Source organism: Mobula hypostoma, chromosome 6 (genome assembly GCF_963921235.1).
Source record: "Mobula hypostoma chromosome 6, sMobHyp1.1, whole genome shotgun sequence".
Taxonomy (NCBI): Eukaryota; Metazoa; Chordata; class Chondrichthyes; order Myliobatiformes; family Myliobatidae; genus Mobula; species Mobula hypostoma.
In genome coordinates, this window is record NC_086102.1 from 71922099 (window position 1) to 71931177 (window position 9079).

The 9079-nt window shown below is 40.1% G+C and overlaps 1 non-coding gene across 1 annotated transcript; it reads left to right on the forward strand.

Moving 5' to 3' along the window:
- Positions 1-8280: 8280 nt before the first annotated feature.
- Positions 8281-8387, forward strand: LOC134348806 (U6 spliceosomal RNA). The gene has a single exon (XR_010018483.1). It is a non-coding gene; the product is annotated as a U6 spliceosomal RNA (small nuclear RNA).
- Positions 8388-9079: the final 692 nt, after the last annotated feature.

The following is a 9079-nucleotide window of genomic DNA, read 5'->3' on the forward strand; positions in this document are numbered from 1 at the left end:
TCACCATGGTACATCTATAGAAGTTTTTGAGTGTATTTATTGACATGCCAAATCTCTTCAAACTCCTAATGAAGTATAGCCACTGTCTTCCCTTCTTTATAACTGCATTGATATGTTGGGGCCAGGTTAGATCCTCAGAGATCTTGTCACCCAGGAACTTGAAACTGCTCACTCACTCCACTTCTGATCCCTCTGTGAGGATTGATATGTGTTCCTTCGTTTTACCCTTCCTGAAGTCCACAATCAGCTCCCTTGTCTTACTGACACTGAATGTCAGGTTGTTGCTGCAACACCATTCCACTAGTTGGCATATCTCGCTCCTGCATGCCCTCTCGTCACCACTGAGATTCTACCAACAATGGTTGTATTGTCAGCAAATTTATAGATGGTATTTGAGCTATGCCTAGCCCAACAGTCATGAGTATATAGAGAGTAGACCAGTGGACTAAGCACACACCTAAGGTGCCCAGTGTTGATTGTCATCAAGGAGGAGATGTTATCACCAATCCACACAGATTGCGGTCTTCCGGTTGGGAAGTCAAGGATACAATTGCAGAGGGAGGTACAGAGTCCCAGGTTCTGCAACTTCTCAATTAGGATTGTGGGAATGATGGTATTAAATGCTGAACTATGGTCGATGAACAGCATCCTGACATAGGTGTTTGTGTTGTCCAGGTGGTCTAAAGCAGGAATCCCCAACCTTTTTCGCATGGCGGACCGATTTAATATTGACAATATTCTTGCGGACCGGCCAACTGGGGGAGAGCATGTTCAAGTAGGGTTAAACTCACCTCAACACATCTTTTACAGTTAGGGTTGCCAACTTTCTGATTCCCAAATAAGGGACAAATGTAGCATCAAATCCTGGGACCCTTGTGTTTACCCCAGAAAGACTACCATGACCATGAAGCCTTGTGCATGTGCGTACATGCTGATTATTTTTTTCTCCGCAAATTGGTTTTGCCTTCATCTTCCCGACTATACTGTACATACATTATTTCTGCTTTATATAGGCTGTGTATTTATCATAACATTCCTGCTTTTACTATATGTTTTTGGGTCTGGGAACGCTCAAAAAATTTTCCCATATAAATTAATGGTAATTGCTTCTTCGCTTCACGCCATTTCGGCACGAAAGGTTTCATAGGAACGCTCTACCTTAGCGGGGGAAATATGGGACAAGGGCGGTCCTGTATGGGACAAACCAATTTAGCCCAATATACGGGATGTCCTGGCAAATACGGGACAGTTGGCAACCCTATGTTCAAGTTCAACAGTGCGTGGCAGGGAATGAGGAAAAGGTGCAGCTGACTCATATCGTTTCCTCGCGGCCCGGTAGCACATGCTTTGCGGCCCGGTACCGGTCCGTTGCCTGGTGGTTGGGGACTGCTGGTCTAAAACCATGTGTGGGGACTTCCGGTAAGATGGCGATAGTTTAATCACTTAAAAACTGTCGCTCAGTTTAATTTCTTACCTCCGCACTTCTTATCTTCCTTTTTTTACCCCAGACTGCTAATTTTTTTTTGGTCTCCTACCTGCCTGCGAATAGGCCTGTACTACAATGGCTTCAAAGCCCTCTAAAGCTGGGGAAAAAAGAAGTCTCTGTGACTGTCTCTGGCTCCTCTGCCGACATTATCGTCATTTTGGAACAGCATCAACAAGAGATTATATCTGAACTTAAGTCTGAATATAAGTCTTATTTCAGTTCATTGGAGTCAAAATTGGATCAAATTAATTCCAAAGTGGAGGATCATGCCATACGTCTCTCTCATCTTGACTCAAAGACTGAAGATTTAAAATGTCGTGTTCAGCAGCTGGAATCCGTTTGCTCTAATTTGAGTGAGAATAACACCAAGTTAACATCTAAAATAACTGATCTCAAAGGTTGGAGCAGAGGGCATAATCTACGAATCCTTGGTCTGCCAGAGGCTATCGAAAGCGGATCTCCTGTTGAATTTTTTTCTTCTTTACTTTGTGAGATTTTGGGAAAGATACTCTTCCAACTCCACCCGGGTTAGACAGAGCTCACCATACATTTCTGGCCAAGCCGGAGTTAGGCTGTAGGTCACGCCCATTTATACCCTGTTTTCATCAATATCAGGTGAAAAACTTACTGATCATGGAGGCACATTGGAGAGGAAAATTGCATTATAAGGGTCATTCCATTTGTATTGTTGAAGATTATGTTCCTCAAGCTCTGAGGCTGGGCGCCGAGTACAAAGTTGTTATGAAAGAGTTCTACAATCATGGATTCAGGCCCTCTCTGCATTATTCTGCCCATCTCCGAATAACTCTTAGTGCTGGGGACAGAAAATGGTTTACAGAAGCTCAGAAATTTATCGAAAGTCTCCCTGCCATTGCAACTCCTTCAGACTCGACCTGATTATTTAAAATGGCCAATTAGTACTTTTTTTCTTTGTTTGCTTTTTTCCCCTTATTTTCTTTTTAAATTAAATTTTTTAATTACTGAATTCTTTTTCACAGTTTTTCGTGGGTATGGTACTCTGGATTTTTACTTTGAGTGAAGTCTAATACTTTTTGATGGAACTGTTTCTTTTTTCTATATGTACAATTTTAATTCATAGTGCATAAGCTCTCTGGGTTTTTTTTTGAACTGTTAATTAAATGGAGCTTCAGTAGATATTCAGAAACTGGAAGTTGGTTTTTGGGGTAGTTTTTTTCTGAAGAGCTTGCTGCTGTTCTTTGGTAGCTTTCTTGTTTTGGGATTAGAGGGTGTGGGGAGGGTTCCCTAGTGCCAATACCATTTATACAACCTTTCGTGATTCTTTGTTACCCAGGACTTTTTTTTTGTCCTGATTCTCCTGTCTTATACTTTTGCCCCAGAGCGGTTATTTGAATGTTTGTTCTTGTCCATGCCTACTACCCATTATGTTTTTTTAAATGACAATGGTTAGCCCATTAAATTTTATAAACTGGAATATTAAGGGATTGAACCATCCTGTTAAAAGAAGGAAGGTGTTTTCACATCTTAAGCAGCTCAAAGCTGACATTGCTTTTTTGCAAGAAACACATATTCATAGTTTTGATAACTCTCGCCTTATGTCTGGGTGGGTGGGACAGCACTTCCATTCTGCCTTTCCGGCTAAAGCCAGGAGGGTTTCAATCCTTATTAATCGGAATGTTCCCCTTGAGCTTCACAACAAAGTATCTGATACAAATGGTCGTTTTATTATTTGTCTGGGAAATTGTATAATACTAGGGTAGTCTTGGCTAACCTCTATGCTCCCAATTCCGATGATGTGGACTTTTTTGATCGTTTATTCTCTTTATTGCCTGACTCGAGTTTATATTCCCTCATATTGGGTGGTGATTTAAATTGTTGGTTAGATCCAGTATTGGATCGATCCTCCTTTGTTCCTAGACTTCCTAGTAAATCTGCTTTATCTATTCACTCTTTCCTTTCTAATTGTGGTATCTCTGATGTGTAGCATTTTTTCCATCCTACTGAGAGAGATTATTCCTTTTTTTCACATGTCCATCATACTTTTACTAGAATTGATTATTTTTTAATGGACAACCAGCTGACTCCATCTGTTCGTTCTTGTGATTATCAGAATATATTGATTTTGGATCATGCCCCAGTTACCCTGTCTATAAATTTCCCTGGTTTCCCTCAAATGAATAAACATTGGCGTTTTAACCTGCCCCTGTTGTTGGATAATGATTTTGTAAAATTTATGAAGGACCAGATAACTTTTTTATTAAAGTACTAACATGTCATCTAAAATCTCATCCCAGGTTGTCTGGGATGCTATGAAAGCATATTTGAGGGGTCAAATAATTTCATATACTGTGAATCTGAAAAGAAAGACCTATTTAGAGGATTAGGTTTAATTAGTCAAATTAAAGCAACAGACCAATTATATGCCCAGACCAAAAATCCCAAACCGTATAAGAAAGGAGTAGAAATTCAAACTAAGTTTGACCTTATTTCCACTCAGCTAGTTGAACGCCAACTTCTTGAAAGTAAGAGTCAATTTTATATTCACGGTGAGTTTTTAGTTAACCAACTAAGACGCTCTAAAGCTAAACAACAAATTACAAAAATTCGAATGGAAAATGGGAACATTACTTCGAATCATTCTGAAATAAATGATACATTTAAGAACTATTATTCTCGACTTTATACCTCTGAATCTTCAAATGATAGTATCTCTGTTAAGCATTTTTTAAACGGTTTAAATATTCCTTCACTCTCTTCCAACTTTAAAGCCTAACTCAATGAGCCATTATCACTAGAGGAAATATCCTCCGCCATCTCTGCATTGCAGTCGGGTAAATCTTCCGGACCTGATGGGTTTTCTGCAGAGTTTTATAAATCATTTTCTTCACTGCTTTCGTCTCAATTATTTTTAGTTCTATCTGATTCGTTTAAACATGGTAAATTGCCAGCATCATTTAACGAGGCATGTATCATTCTCTTAGCCAAAAAAGGTAAAGATCCAACAGAGTATTCTTCATATAGGCCAATTTCTTTGTTAACTGTCGATGTTAAAATTTTGGCTAAAGTTTTGGCTCGTAGATTAGAGAACATTGTACCTTCTATTATTTCTGAAGATCAAACTGGTTTTGTTAAAAATTGCCTTCCTTTTTTAATATACGGCACTTATTTAATGTCCTATATTCACCCTCAGTTGGGACTCCTGAATGTGTTATTACTCCTGATGCAGAGAAAGCAATCGATCGTGTAGAATGGAATTACCTTTCGCGGTTTTAGAAAAATTTGATTTTGGATGAAGTTTTACTACATGGATTAAATTGCTATATTCATGTCCCACCGCTTCTGTTTTAACTGACTCTCAGCAATCCCAGTCTTTTTACCTTAAACGTGGTACTCATCAAGGATAGAACAGTACAGTACAGTACAGGCCCTTCGGCCCACAATGTTGTGCCGACTCTCAAACGCTGCCTCCCATATAACCCCCCCCCACCTTAAATTCCTCTATATACCTGTCTAGTAGTCTCTTAAACTTCACTAGTGTATTTGCTTCCACCACTGACTCAGGCAGTGCATTCCATGCACCAACCACTCTCTGAGTAAAAAACCTTCCTCTAATATCCCCCTTGAACTTCCCACCCCTTACCTTAAAGCCATGTCCTCTTGTATTGAGCAGTGGTGCCTTGGGGAAGAGGCGCTCGCTATCCACTCTATCTATTCCTCTTATTATCTTTTACACCTCTATCATGTCTCCTCTCATCCTCCTTCTCTCCAAAGAGTAAAGCCCTAGTTCCCTTAATCTCTGATCATAATGCATACTTTCTAAACCAGGCAGTATCCTGGTAAATCTCCTCTGTACCCTTTCCAATGCTTCCACATCCTTCCTATAGTGAGGTGACCAGAACTGGACACAGTACTCCAAGTGTGGCCTAACCAGAGTTTTATAGAGCTGCATCATTACATCGCGACTCTTAAACTCTATCCCTCAACTTATGAAAGCTAACACCCCATAAGCTTTCTTAACTACCCTATCCACCTGTGAGGCAACTTTCAGGGATCTGTGGACATGTACCCCAGATCCCTCTGCTCCTCCAGACCACCAAGTATCCTGCCATTTACTTTGTACTCTGCCTTGAAGTTTGTCCTTCCAAAGTGTACCACCTCACACTTTTCTCCGGGTTGAACTCCATCTGCCACTTCTCAGCCCACTTCTGCATCCTATCAATGTCTCTCTGCAATCTTCGACAATCCTCTACCCTATCTACAACACCACTAACCTTTGTGTCATCTGCAAACTTGCCAACCCACCCTTCTATCCCCACATCCAGGTTGTTAATAAAAATCACAAAAAGTAGAGGTCCCAGAACAGATCCTTGTGGGACACAACTAGTCACAATCCTCCAATTTGAATGTACTCCCTCCACCATGACCCTCTGCCTTCCTGGTCACCTCCTCAAAGAACTCTATCAGGCTTGTTAGACACGATCTGCCCTTCACAAAGCCATGCTGACTGTCCCTGATCAGACCATGATTCTCTAAATGCTCAGAGATCCTATCTCTAAGAATCTTTTCCAATAGCTTTCCCACCACAGACGTAAGGCTCACTGGTCTATAATTACCAGGACTATCCCTATTACCTTCTTTGAACAAGAGGACAACATTCGCCTCCCTCCAATCATCCGGTACCATTCCCATGGACAATGAGGACATAAAGATCCTAGCAGAGGCTCCGCAATCTCTTCCCTCACCTCATTGAGCAGCCTAGGGAATATTCCGTCAGGCCCCCGGGACCTATCCGTCTTAATGTATTTTAACAACTCCAACACCTCCTCTCCCTTAATATCAACATGCTCCAGAACAACAACCTCACTCTTATTGTCCTCACCATCATCAAGTTCCCTCTCATTGGTAAATACCGAAGAGAAGTATTCATTGAGGACCTCGCTCACTTCCACAGCCTCCAGGCACATCTTCCCACCTTTATCTCTAATCCGTCCTACCTTCACTCCTGTCATCCTTTTTGTCTTCACATAATTGAAGAATGCCTTGGGGTTTTCCTTTACCCTACTCGCCAAGGCCTTCTCATGCCCCCTTCTTGCTCTCCTCAGCCCCTTCTTAAGCTCCTTTCTTGCTTCCCTATATTCTTCAATAGACCCATCTGATCCTTGCTTCCGAAACCTCATGTATGCTGCCTTCTTCCACCTGACTAGATTTTCCACCTCACTTGTCACTCATGGTTCCTTCACCCTACCATTCTTTATCTTCCTCACCGGGACAAATTTATCCCTAACATCCTGCAAGAATGTACTCCCTCCCTAAAGATGCCCTTTAAGTCCCTTACTTTTCTATTTGGCTATAGAGCCACTGGCGATTGCGTTTCGTAGCTGTGCTGAAGTGATGCGGATTTGGCGGGGAGGTGTTGAGCATAAAGTTTCCCTTTATGCTGATGATATTTTACTTTTTATTTCAAACCCGACTACCTCCTTACCCTCAATGTTTTCACTTCTTAATAAAGTCAGTCAGCTTTCCAGTTATAAACTTAATTTACATTAGAGCGAACTCTTTCCAGTCAATAGCACAATCATTAGTATTTCATGGCCTCCCTTTTAAAGTAGTTAATAATCAATTCACTTTCCTTGGTACTACAGTAACAAGGAACTTTAAGATCTTTTTGGAGAAAATTTTACTAATCTTCTAAATTTGACAAAACAGAATCTGACACAGTGGTCACCCTTGTCCATGTCTCTGGTAGGTCCAATTAATGTTAGAAAAATGTATATCCTTCCTAAATTTTTGTATTTATTTCAATCCTTACCAATTTTTATTTCTAAAGCTTTTTTTGATGCATTAGATTCTGTTATTTCATCCTATCTGTTGAAGGGCAGATGTTCCAGACTTAATAAAGCTGACTTTCAAAGATCTAAAAAGGAAGGTGGTATGGCCCTGCCTAATTTTCATTTACATTATTAGGCAGCCTTATTTTTTGGCCTTTCTTCCAGAATCAGTCTGACTGCCCAAAATGGGTGGCAATGGAGTTGAATTCTAGTAAGGATCTTTCCATTTCTACACTTCTCGGATCCGCACTTCCCTGTCCTTTGCCTAGACTAATTGTTAATCCTCTTATTAGACATACTCTGAGAATATGGGCTCAGTTCAGAAAATATACTGGCCTTCATAGTTTCTCTCTCTCTAGCCCTATTTTACACAACCATCTTTTCTACCTTCCATGTGGGATTCAACATTTTATGATTGGTACAGAAAGGGTATTAGGCGCTTTGAAGATCTTTTCATAGGTAATCGTTTTGCAACTTTTCAACAACTGTCTGTAAAGTTTAACCTACCTAATATACTCATTTCTTTGGATACCTTCAAATTAGACATTTCATTAACCCTTTAATATCAAACTTTTCTGAGATGCCTGAGAAAAACTTTGTGAACCTGTTTCTTTGTATCAATCCATTGGGTAAAGGTTTAATATCAGTTATTTCGGATAAGTTAGTGACCTTGAGGCGTGCCCCCTTCGATAAAATTAGAACTGCCTGGGAGCATGATTTAAATATCTCCTTATCTGATGTGGTTTGGGATTCAATTCTTAAGTCAGTTAACTCAACCTCTTTATGTGCTCGCCACTGCCTTTGCAGTTTAAGGTTGTACACGAGGCTCATATGTCTAAAACTAAATTATCGCGGTTTTACCCTGATATTAGTCCCGTTTGTGAACCGTGTAAAGGGGGTGAGGTTTCTCTTATCCATATATACTGGCCCTGTCCTAGCCTAGAGAAATTCTGGAGCTAAGTGTTTTCAACCCTATCTCATCTTAGTGTGCTCGCTTCGGCAGCACATATACTAAAATTGGAACAATACAGAGAAGATTAGCATGGCCCCTGCGCAAGGATGACACGCAAATTCATGAAGCGTTCCATATTTTTTACCCCTCAACAACAGTGTGGTAAGGTGAACAACTGGAGGGCCGCGTGGGTGGCCATAAGTATGGATATGTACTGACTATAATGGAATCGTATGTAAAGGATGGAAAGTTATTGAATGGTTTATTGTATATAATTTTATTTTTGAATAAAGTATATTTTGAAATTTAAAAAAATCTCATATTCTTCATTGCCACTTAGAACCTAACCCTCCGATTGCTCTTTCTGGCACCTTGGGTGAAGTAGACATGCACTTGAGTCCGACGAAACGTCCAACATTATCTTTTGCCTCTCTCTTGTCTAGATGGTTAGTTCTTATTAGGTGGAGAGATGCTGCCCCATCTACTTATGCTCAGTGGCTTAGTGATATTATGTCCCACTTAGACCTTGAAAAGATTCACCCACTTAGACCTTGAAAAGATTCATTATTCACTTCCTAGTTCGGACATAAAGTTCCATAAGGTGTGGAGACCTTTTCTTGAATATTTTCATAACTCCTCTTTAGATTAAGTTTATCCTTTCTTTTGTACTACAATCCTTACTTTCAGCTTTTGTTCTGTAAGTTTTACAGTTTTTTGTTGTGAATTACATTATAGTTTTGGTAGTTGGCATTATATTTTCTTTTGTTTATATATATTTACAGCTCTGTGGGGTTGAATGCTCCGACTAATACTTCTTTTTTACATAGAAATGGT